The sequence below is a fragment of the Varroa destructor genome, unplaced genomic scaffold (genome assembly GCF_002443255.2).
Source record: "Varroa destructor unplaced genomic scaffold, Vdes_3.0 BEIS01000002.1, whole genome shotgun sequence".
Classification (NCBI taxonomy): domain Eukaryota; kingdom Metazoa; phylum Arthropoda; class Arachnida; order Mesostigmata; family Varroidae; genus Varroa; species Varroa destructor.
This window is the reverse complement of record NW_019211455.1, coordinates 45,523,669-45,532,971: the sequence shown is the minus strand read 5'-3', so window position 1 is coordinate 45,532,971 and position 9,303 is coordinate 45,523,669. Positions and strand designations below refer to the sequence as shown.

The window sequence follows — 9,303 nt, the reverse complement described above, 5'->3', positions numbered from 1 at the left end:
TATACATAGGGTGATTAAAGTATATGACTTTCTTGTTTAAGCGTGTACAGCATGTTTTTATTTCGACCTGTTGCTTTTGTTCTATCTTTTAAACCAATAGTTTTTCATCGCTACCCCGCTGGCTCAACTTGGCATGTCGTACCTCCCAGATGCGGTTGCCTGAAACAGGTCTTATCCAAACCAGCTGAACGCGGTGGCATGTGACCTAAGACAATTGCCATTTCCAACAGAGACCCAACAAGGCGACTTATTCGCCGGGTTACGCACCGCAGCAAGCAAGCTCCTTCCACATCTTCTCACTTTGAATTGGCCGCAGATATAACTATTTCTGTGTTATTGTCTATTATTAAACTCGGCAGGCGACTTCCTTCACTAAGGACAGCCTTTCCTTTAATCGCCGTTTGATTCTACTGAGTGTCGTGAGGGTCTGCTGTCCCAGCATTTTATCCTAGGTTTCGCAGAGGTACCTAATCTGAAGTCGCAGGCCAAAGACGATACGCTGAGACCGCGTTGCGAATATGAAACAACTCATCTGTCAGTCACTCGATCAATTAATCTGATGACTATTGTTGATGTCTATCGCAGCTTGACTCCGAAGCCGTCACTTCGGTCCTCGTGACGGGAAGGGCTACATGAAGAAAAATTGTCTCGAAGTGAATGAGGCTTGGTGAGTGATTGATGACAATAAAATGGATTTAGGACACGGTCGACTTTTATGCCTACGAAAATATTCGAGTTGAATATAGAAGAGGAAGGCTGGCATATGATTTTTTTTGTTGACTCTATCTGGTTCTTGACGAAATGAATCGAGATTTTCTCTGCATTCATTATGTGATCCGAAAATGCGCGGATCACACTTGGCTAAGGGTCAGAGAACTGTAGTATAGGCCCAATTACTTTATACTGTTGTTACACTTTAAGCATAACAGTGCGGTGGGAAGGATTAAGCAGTAACCGCATCTTAACAAAGTTACTACATATGTCAGATATAAATGTATGGGCATTGCTTAAGTGTCCGATCAGCGTAGGTCATCGCGTTGCTTTTAGCTGAGTACTAGCATTTCCTTTTTGTTTTTTGTTCCCATTACAGCTGATTCCGTGTGCCAGCTTCATCGTATTTTACTTCCGCAGAACATCTACGTTTAACAAAGTGTAGTTTATCAAGTCGTTCCAGGGAAGGCAAAAAAAAATTGAGAAGCTGGCTATTATTTGTTAAAATATAACACGGAAGCCTTTACGTTCCTATGCAAAGGCTTAGCGTTTAAATGACAGACATAAATCATTCGTAATCAAGCTTGCCGTACCAATGAAACGTTCCTTTGTATATTACATTCGTCTGCTAGCGTCCAATCCATAATTATGCATAACATATAAACGTTCCAATATTACAGTTCAATTCTAAATTATTCATGTGTACTCCTACTTCAAAACTTTGCCGGTACAACAAAACACCGAATCCAATCAACGTTTACTACACACCGCCTCGTATTCGTTACCGAGGAATATGCTTAATTTCTGTCCAACCGTCTATATCCTAGCAGATTTGTCCCGGCAGGTATAGCATTATTTCAGTCGTAGCTAACTCTAATATTAGTAATTATGTTTGTTGTCCTAGGTATCAGCATGTACATAGAAATCGTCCGCAGCTGGAAGGACGTAATGCATTCTGACGGTAACGACCCGTCGCTCACTAGGCGATGCCTATGAAGAGTTAGAGGTTGAGGTGAACCGCCTCCCTAGGTTGACGGAGAGCCAATGCTTAAAGAACTAATAACATATGCATCTATTAGACGAGCGCTAGTTTTATAAGTTACAATGCCGTCGTTGCTTGGGGCAGGATTCGTCTCCACTGGGCAGTAAACCTGTTACAATTTATGAAATCTTTTGTAAAGCGAAAATCATGGAGCGTTCTAGTACGTTTAGATAGATATTATTTGCAGCTTGTTATTACTTGTGAATACAATTGTTGGTTATAGTAAATTTCCTAGAATTAATTGGCTAGCACAAAAACATACGAAGCATATAATCTTTATAAATACATAGTGGTGCCAGAGAAACAGGTTTGTACTTTGTCTGGCATTGGCCAACGCTGGCTTCCACTTAAGTTTATAGTTAGAACAAGCGCTGCCTGAAATGTGGGTCCCATTTTCTCTAAAATATAATTTTACTTAGTGCTAACACTAGGTCGATTTTTAGTCACTTCGTCTAAAGCTGAAGGTCTCAAAGTGCATTGGCTAAGCATTTCGTCGTACGTTATTTCAACATCGTATATAACCACCCTAATCTATCTTTTCTAGCTCAATAACAGTGAAAATGTCATGGGTCGCGTGAATAGGTGTTGCACTCCGTGAGGTGCGCTCCAAGTAGAAAGCGCACCCGCGCCATTACATTGCATGCAGTCGACGACAACGATAGCCTGTGTTTATACCTAAAATACCCAGCTTGATCCTAAGCATCATAGCAGAGACTCATTCTGTCGTCGATGGGTGAGTCTAAGTTCAAACTTTGTTTTCTATAATATCTCGTTTTGCTAGGAGACAAGAGAACTATGTGACGCTGTGAAACCCGAAAGTCTATTTAAATCAATAGTACAAATGATCGTTCCTTCTCTCCTTTTATTTACAGTATCGTGCCAGTTTGATTTCTGGGTTTTATGCCTAGCTGTGGTAAAATAAGCGTTCGTTGCACTTGTTATTGCTGACCATATGCGTTCGGGCGCTGGAACTACGGCTGCGCTTAGCAGCTACATTGCTTTAAGTCAAATGCGGCTGCCCACTTATCGGAACAGATCATAATTTGCGTTGCTCTATTTGAAGATAAAACAAGAAAAAGGTTATTTTTGATAGGACCACATATAAATAAACGCCCGCCTGCTGTATGGTCGAGCCAATGGAAAACGCGTGTTGTAAATTTACTATTAGTTATTATTCCATTCCACCGCTCTCGCCGGAAATGCTAATGTACCACACAGGCATATCAAACATGTACCTGCCTATGGAAATACGTCGCCACGAGAAACTCATCGATGTTATGTACTCAATACCCCACGTCCCGGTCTCCTCTTTGTGCAAAATAATAGGCTAAAGCTTTGACTACGAGTTTCCTACGTGCATGAATGCCCACAGGCTTTGAGTTTGAACAGGTTTGCTGATGCCGCGGCTGTGTAACAACCGAAGTAAGGCTCACCGTCTTCTGCCCCATTTGCCGTCTACGTCGCCATGATGACAACATTCTTATTAGTCGTGGCCGGCTTTTTTTTTTCGTTTCATCATTTGAACCAGTCGGGAACTTGCGGGACATGCAGCTTTCATCCATGTAAGTCTTATTCTAAAAGATGTTCTTTCCTAGTCCTATTCAGGACGACCTTTGCACAGGACTGTGCCGTTAATACCCTTAGTGTATTGCTAGATGCGCTGTTGCTTACCATTGGTTTTACGAGCTTGTACACAGATTTGTTCATACCCACGCGTAAAATATGTACATGTACATATGTTTGCGAATACATATGTAGCCTTTTCCATTTCAGGTAAGCTAACTGTGTTAGATACAGCGACCGGGAACAGCGAGTTCCAGCTTTTTGATGGGAGCTCACAAATCAACTTCGAGACATTCTCTCTATAGTTCGCCATTCATCGCGAACAGGGACTGAACTGGCTTGCTCGGAGTGGGTAGGCTCAGGGTCAGTAAAATCCAGTCGACCGACATATACACATGAAACCTTACTCCATCGTGCTTCGTCCTGCTTCAACATCAGCATCAGCTGTCCATGTTGTTACTGTTATTTAGACGCCAAGACTCGCTCTAAACACGCGGCAGTGCACTCGATCAGACATAGTTGCACCGGGGTGGGCCGCCGTACTACATATATAACAAGTAACTTACACCATATGTGCTATCACTCATGTACATGAAATCTACCAGTGAGTTTGTATGAACGTAAATATTTAATCATTGTATTTTCACTGCGCCAATTCGACTGGCAGAGTAAGCCGTTTTCCTATAACGTTATCGTCCGAAAATTGAATCAGATTAAAACTCAATTTTTGCCCTTAGAAGAGTCCGTAATTTCTCGTCACTTTGCTACGGGCAACATTGCTCCAATGAAAGGCTTTAACCGTTTTTGGTAAGCGTCTGCACAATCTTAGGCCACTTGAAAAGCTTTATACAACAGAACACGTATAATTCAATAAACGAAATTTCTGTTTTAAAGATATACTTTCCTTGAAATAAATTCATAAACCCAACTCAAGATGAGACATTCCCGTTCGGTTTCAATGTTAGAAACAAACGCCTTTTGTCCAAAACGATCTGTGTGCAGCATAAGGATGTTCTTAAAAATCAATCGAATTCGAAATTTATATAAATGAAAGAATCATAGAGAAGGGATTCTAATACGTTTTTTCACAAGGGTTTCTTTGACGTTAACTTAAGCCTACCTAGAATTTCGCGTGCCATTAGTTACATAAATGAATTTTGCCTCATCTAACTATAAGCCATATGATATATTAGGAAGCATGAGTTATCTTTAATCACCCGCTTAATACGTCCACATGCTTATTACTCTCTTGAATCATCTATATAATGAATGTGATGGCTGCATCCATTGACGAAACGCTGATGTTATAGCAATCGCTAATTCAATCGTGTGACTATGCCGTTCATTGTTTTTGCTCCCCGTCTCCGCTGAGCCTGTGTCTGTCAATTTCTCATGTCCTCTTTGCTACTCAGACGTCGGCCTACTGTCAGCTTCTAGTTCTCGTCCGTCGACTATGAATCAGCAACCGAACTAATAGATATTTGCGGTACGTACCCATCACATCTTTTAAAACGTACCCATACATACCTCGATTTTGCTAGCTTCGTCTTTCTACTTGTACTTTTCTGCTAATGTCGTGAAGTTGATGTGGGTAAGGATCAATAGCTTGCTGTTTATCAGCTACAGCTTGTGTGGGTGAACTAATATATCATTAGTTCAATCATTAGCGATAGGAACGCCATACAGAAATAATACAGGCTTGAGGCGTTCCACGAAAGCTAGCCATGTGAACCTCGAGGAAAAAGTAGTGACATAGAAACTTCTATTGCGCTGGGGCTCTCGTAGAGTCTGGCGGAAAAAGCAATAAACGTAAGTTTCGACTTTGTGTACAGAAATCGACGGTTGAAGAAGAAAAGCTGACAGGCTAGTTGCTCCTGGGTAGCAGGATTCCTCTCATTTCTGCTGGATTTAGCTGTGAATCTTTGCCGGAACGAGACGACCCGGTGAAATGGTCCTAACGGGTCGCCGGTGAGTCAGTCGTTTGCTGTTCCACAGTCAATCGCCTTTTAATAGATCTGTCATGCATCTCACGTATCTCGTATTGACATTTACCAAGTGGCGTTACCGGTCGCACTACATGTGAAAATAACGATGACAGCACCTCTCTCTGGCCAAATTTCGACGCAATGCCAACGTAAATATCGACAAATACCTCCTATTTTGGTACTGGAGAGCTTTTTCATACATTCTGTGATGACAGATTCCGCGGCCTCGGCTTCTCTCCTAGGCTACAGATTATTACAGGCAGATAAAACGTTAAACAACGCCAGTTTACCCCACACACACAAAGTGCAACACGCATAAGCCAGATCATTTGAAGAAGCCGTAAAGTTGCATTAAGTCTAGCAAGGCTTCGTGTCAGGCTCCAGTATGGCCAATACTCTACAGTGCCGAAACCGAGAAGGACCCAAAGTCGCATCCGATTGGAGCCGAAAACAACCGGAACCAGCGTCCCTCATCGAGCGGGGTCCGGACGAAGCTGTTCCTACCTCTTTCGCCCGCGTTCGTAGCCCTCTATTGAATTCTAATTGTTAAGCTGATTAAAGTGGATTAGCTGCAGGAAAACCAACAAAGGAAGCGCTACTGAGGAAGAAATTCGCAATGAGCGGAACCCAGCCGCACTGAGAAGCTCGGCAGAGATGAGCCGAGTTAAGGAGAAGACGACCAGCGTGGAAGAGGGTACAAATTAGGTGTCTGAGAGGAACAATTATGATGACGCGAAGAGGCCACAGCCCCACCTCTTACCAGTTTTTGGCCGCCTCTTGGCCGCATGAGACAAATCGAATGCGCAGTGAGTGCATTAACTAGTCCGCCTTGGATACGGGGAGTTATTGTTGGACGGGCGACTATCAGTGCAACGCAGATCGGTACGAGCGGTCAGTTGTTTTAAGGAAGAATACGAATGGATTCGTGAGAGGGTCTATGTATGAGGGACACTGTTTGTTATGCATAAAACTATGTACATGGAAATATTCGCATCCGTACCGAGGCGTTTGGTGGAGGACCGCCTGGAGTGAGGCACTTTGAAGCGCGGATACTTTCAACAGTTGTGTGCCAACCAGACATCAGACCATTATCGGCCGTGGAACGCTTCGCTTGTCAAACCCAGTGTCGTACCGGATCTCGAGACGTTACCGCAGCTTCTGGCCCTCGATCGCGAGGTAATGAGCTAGAAAAAGTAGAGGGCAAGGCTATACAAAGAGGCTGATTTACCACTGGAAAGAGGAACTATGTTGAAAATATAGGTGTATCGGTTGGGTTGCAGGTTCAGTAAAATTTTGCGAAGCAATTTATAACGGTGGCAGAAAAGAGTTTGCACAGTAAAGAAAGGCTTTTCATTTTAGAGGTTAATTTCGGTGTTATGGAGGACTTGTTCTAGCACAGCTCGTTGAAATCGAATGCACTAATGACTGGTAAACAAACAGACTACAGAGGTAACGCATCTACAATGAACCTAGGTAAGGTTGATTATTATACCGGTTTTTAATTTAGGGATCTAATAATTGAGAATCTCGTCAGGATACTCTCGAGTACAACTAGTATGGCGGTTAATGCAGTTCTAATCAGTAAACGATATTTTCCAACTACCTTTAACCAGTAGTGACTAGCTAATGCAGTTCGTCCCGAATCAGCATACGCCGACGGTGTTAGATCTTTCATCGCTTTTCGACAAATAAACGAAGTTTTAGAACTCAGCGCATTGATAGCCCTTGGCAAAGGAACGAGTTCGCGTCCCAAATTTCAACCAACGCCAAAACTATCGTAGACAGCACTGTTTGTTCCAACTTACTGCAGGCCTAAAGAGTACACCCAATTGACTTTCCTTTGATCTTCAGCTTGAATCAAGCTGCAACGATGACAGTAGACGCACTTAAGAAACTTAAGTATAACCTTCTCGATCGGAGGTAGATAGATTTTACTTCAATGTAAGTACTAATCTTGTGGGAAAACATTGCCTAGATCTGTTCATTAGGATCCAGGTCAAACTGAACGATCTGAGTCGCTGAACATCGTTCAGTGTGGCTTGAAAAATGCGAGCACCTAGAAACCAATCCTCAGTAAATTTCCATGTTTTGTGTACATAATAGTATCAAACAAGGATAACGCAGCTTTGGTTATTCATCAAAACGTCTAAAGGCAGACTCGCACTTGTTTTAAGCCCGATGCCAACATATTCAAACACCTGAGCTTAGCATCGCTGCCCCTATGGCAGGAAATGCTTTCCAAGCGCGTGTGCAATATCGACGTAACACTTTATGCACAGGTCACCAATAATTCCCAGTTCCTTCGCGCGAATATTTAAGCTAACAAAATGTTCAGAAAATTCGTTATCAACTGAGTTCGCTTGCAAAAACGCCTAAGAAGGACTTGCGATTTGGTTTGCATTCTCCCACGCTAACATTATTCGCAACTCGCAGTCCTCGACTCAGTTATCATGGGCGCGAGTGGCGTATCCTGCAGAGATCTGCTTCGAGTAACCGAAGTAATCGTCATACTGCTAGGATATTTTCCAGTTAACGAATAAGTGAACTTGCTTCAGTTCATACTCAAGTTCCTTTATTATATCGTAAAGCGTATTCGAGGATATCTAACCGATCACGTTCCGATCTGAGTTTCACCGACGTGTACTGCCCCAATCTCGCTCTGTGATTCCCGTGTCTCGTCCAGCTCGAGACCACCGTATCACTCCAGCGGCAGGGTCAGCGTCTGTGCTCTTTTAGTGAAAGACCTCGAAGTCAGGGTTCAACGAAATACTTTAAGCATACATCTGCCTTATGTTTGAGGTGTTTCCACGCAATGATGCTCTGAAGTGATGCCTATACACAGATGGATGGAGCTTCTCAATTAACCCGTGATTAAACCACCAATTGAAACCTTCATGTTAGCTCAGGCATAAAGCGTGCCTATAAATTTCCCAGAATATACATATATATATATACACAAGTTCGTATCTACTTTGTGGGCTCTTTCCCTTAACATTTTTACCCTTATATCATGCGAATCGGAAGTTTTTGCAAATTAGCCCAGCTATAGAATCTTTAACTTTGCTAGGTTTACCCAGGTTTTTATTATGCTCTTGTAATCGTCTTACAGATCACTCGAACGGTATTCGCGCTATACTGTACTTACCATATATTAGGCTATATTCTTCTATGTTACGCATCGGTACGCCGAAACAGACGGTACGCAATTGCTAAAAATTGTACGCCACAATCCACCAGTTACGCATGTTCATCACACAGGTTTTCCTAGTGCAGATTTATATAACACTGGAAGTTTATAAAAATCAGATTCTACAGAAAATTTTTGCTTACGCTATGATATCCATTCCTATTGCACAGAGTTAAAATGGAGTAAATCACCGATACCGTGCCCCTTCCGCTAGTAGCACAGTAAAAAGTTGCAGAAAGAACAAAGTCTTTCAACTTCATACCATATTGTCAACAACTACTGGACTTACATGGGCTTAAAGGTATTAGAAATTTAAAGTCAGCAGCTGCGGTTGAAGAGTTAAAATGAGAATATTTTTTTAAATAAAAGCTTACTTTTAAAAATAAAGTATTTTTAAAAATTTTAATTTTTAACTTTTAGTAGTAAATTAGTAGTAAAAATGTTTGAAAATAAAGTCAAACGGCGGCATTTTTGATAAGGGACAAAACGCCGACACCTTACTTACATCAGTTTGTATGTCATTATTAATATCTATGTTTATTTATAGAATATAATTTTTTTAATTAAAAAGTATGTTTGTTAACTCAAAGTATAGTTGATATTTAAGGTAGCCATGAATTATGTTACTCTATAAAATTTTGAATAGCTTTATAAAGAACGATTTAAAAGTGCAATATTTAAATTATAAATATTTGAAATGAGTTCTTTCGTCCTGTAACAGTAAAATGAAAAAAGTCGTGGGAAGTGTTTTTAATAAAATGCTTAAAAATAAGATAAGATAAAATATATTATTTAAACGATTGGGTTCATTCCGT

The 9,303-nt window shown here is 41.4% G+C and overlaps 1 long non-coding RNA gene across 1 annotated transcript; it reads left to right on the top strand.

Moving 5' to 3' along the window:
- The first annotated feature begins 6 nt into the window (after window positions 1–6).
- LOC111244688 (uncharacterized) lies at window positions 7–4,254 on the top strand. The gene is made up of 3 exons (XR_002671014.2): window positions 7–2,486; window positions 2,626–3,315; window positions 3,527–4,254. It is a non-coding gene; the product is annotated as an uncharacterized LOC111244688 (long non-coding RNA).
- Window positions 4,255–9,303: the final 5,049 nt, after the last annotated feature.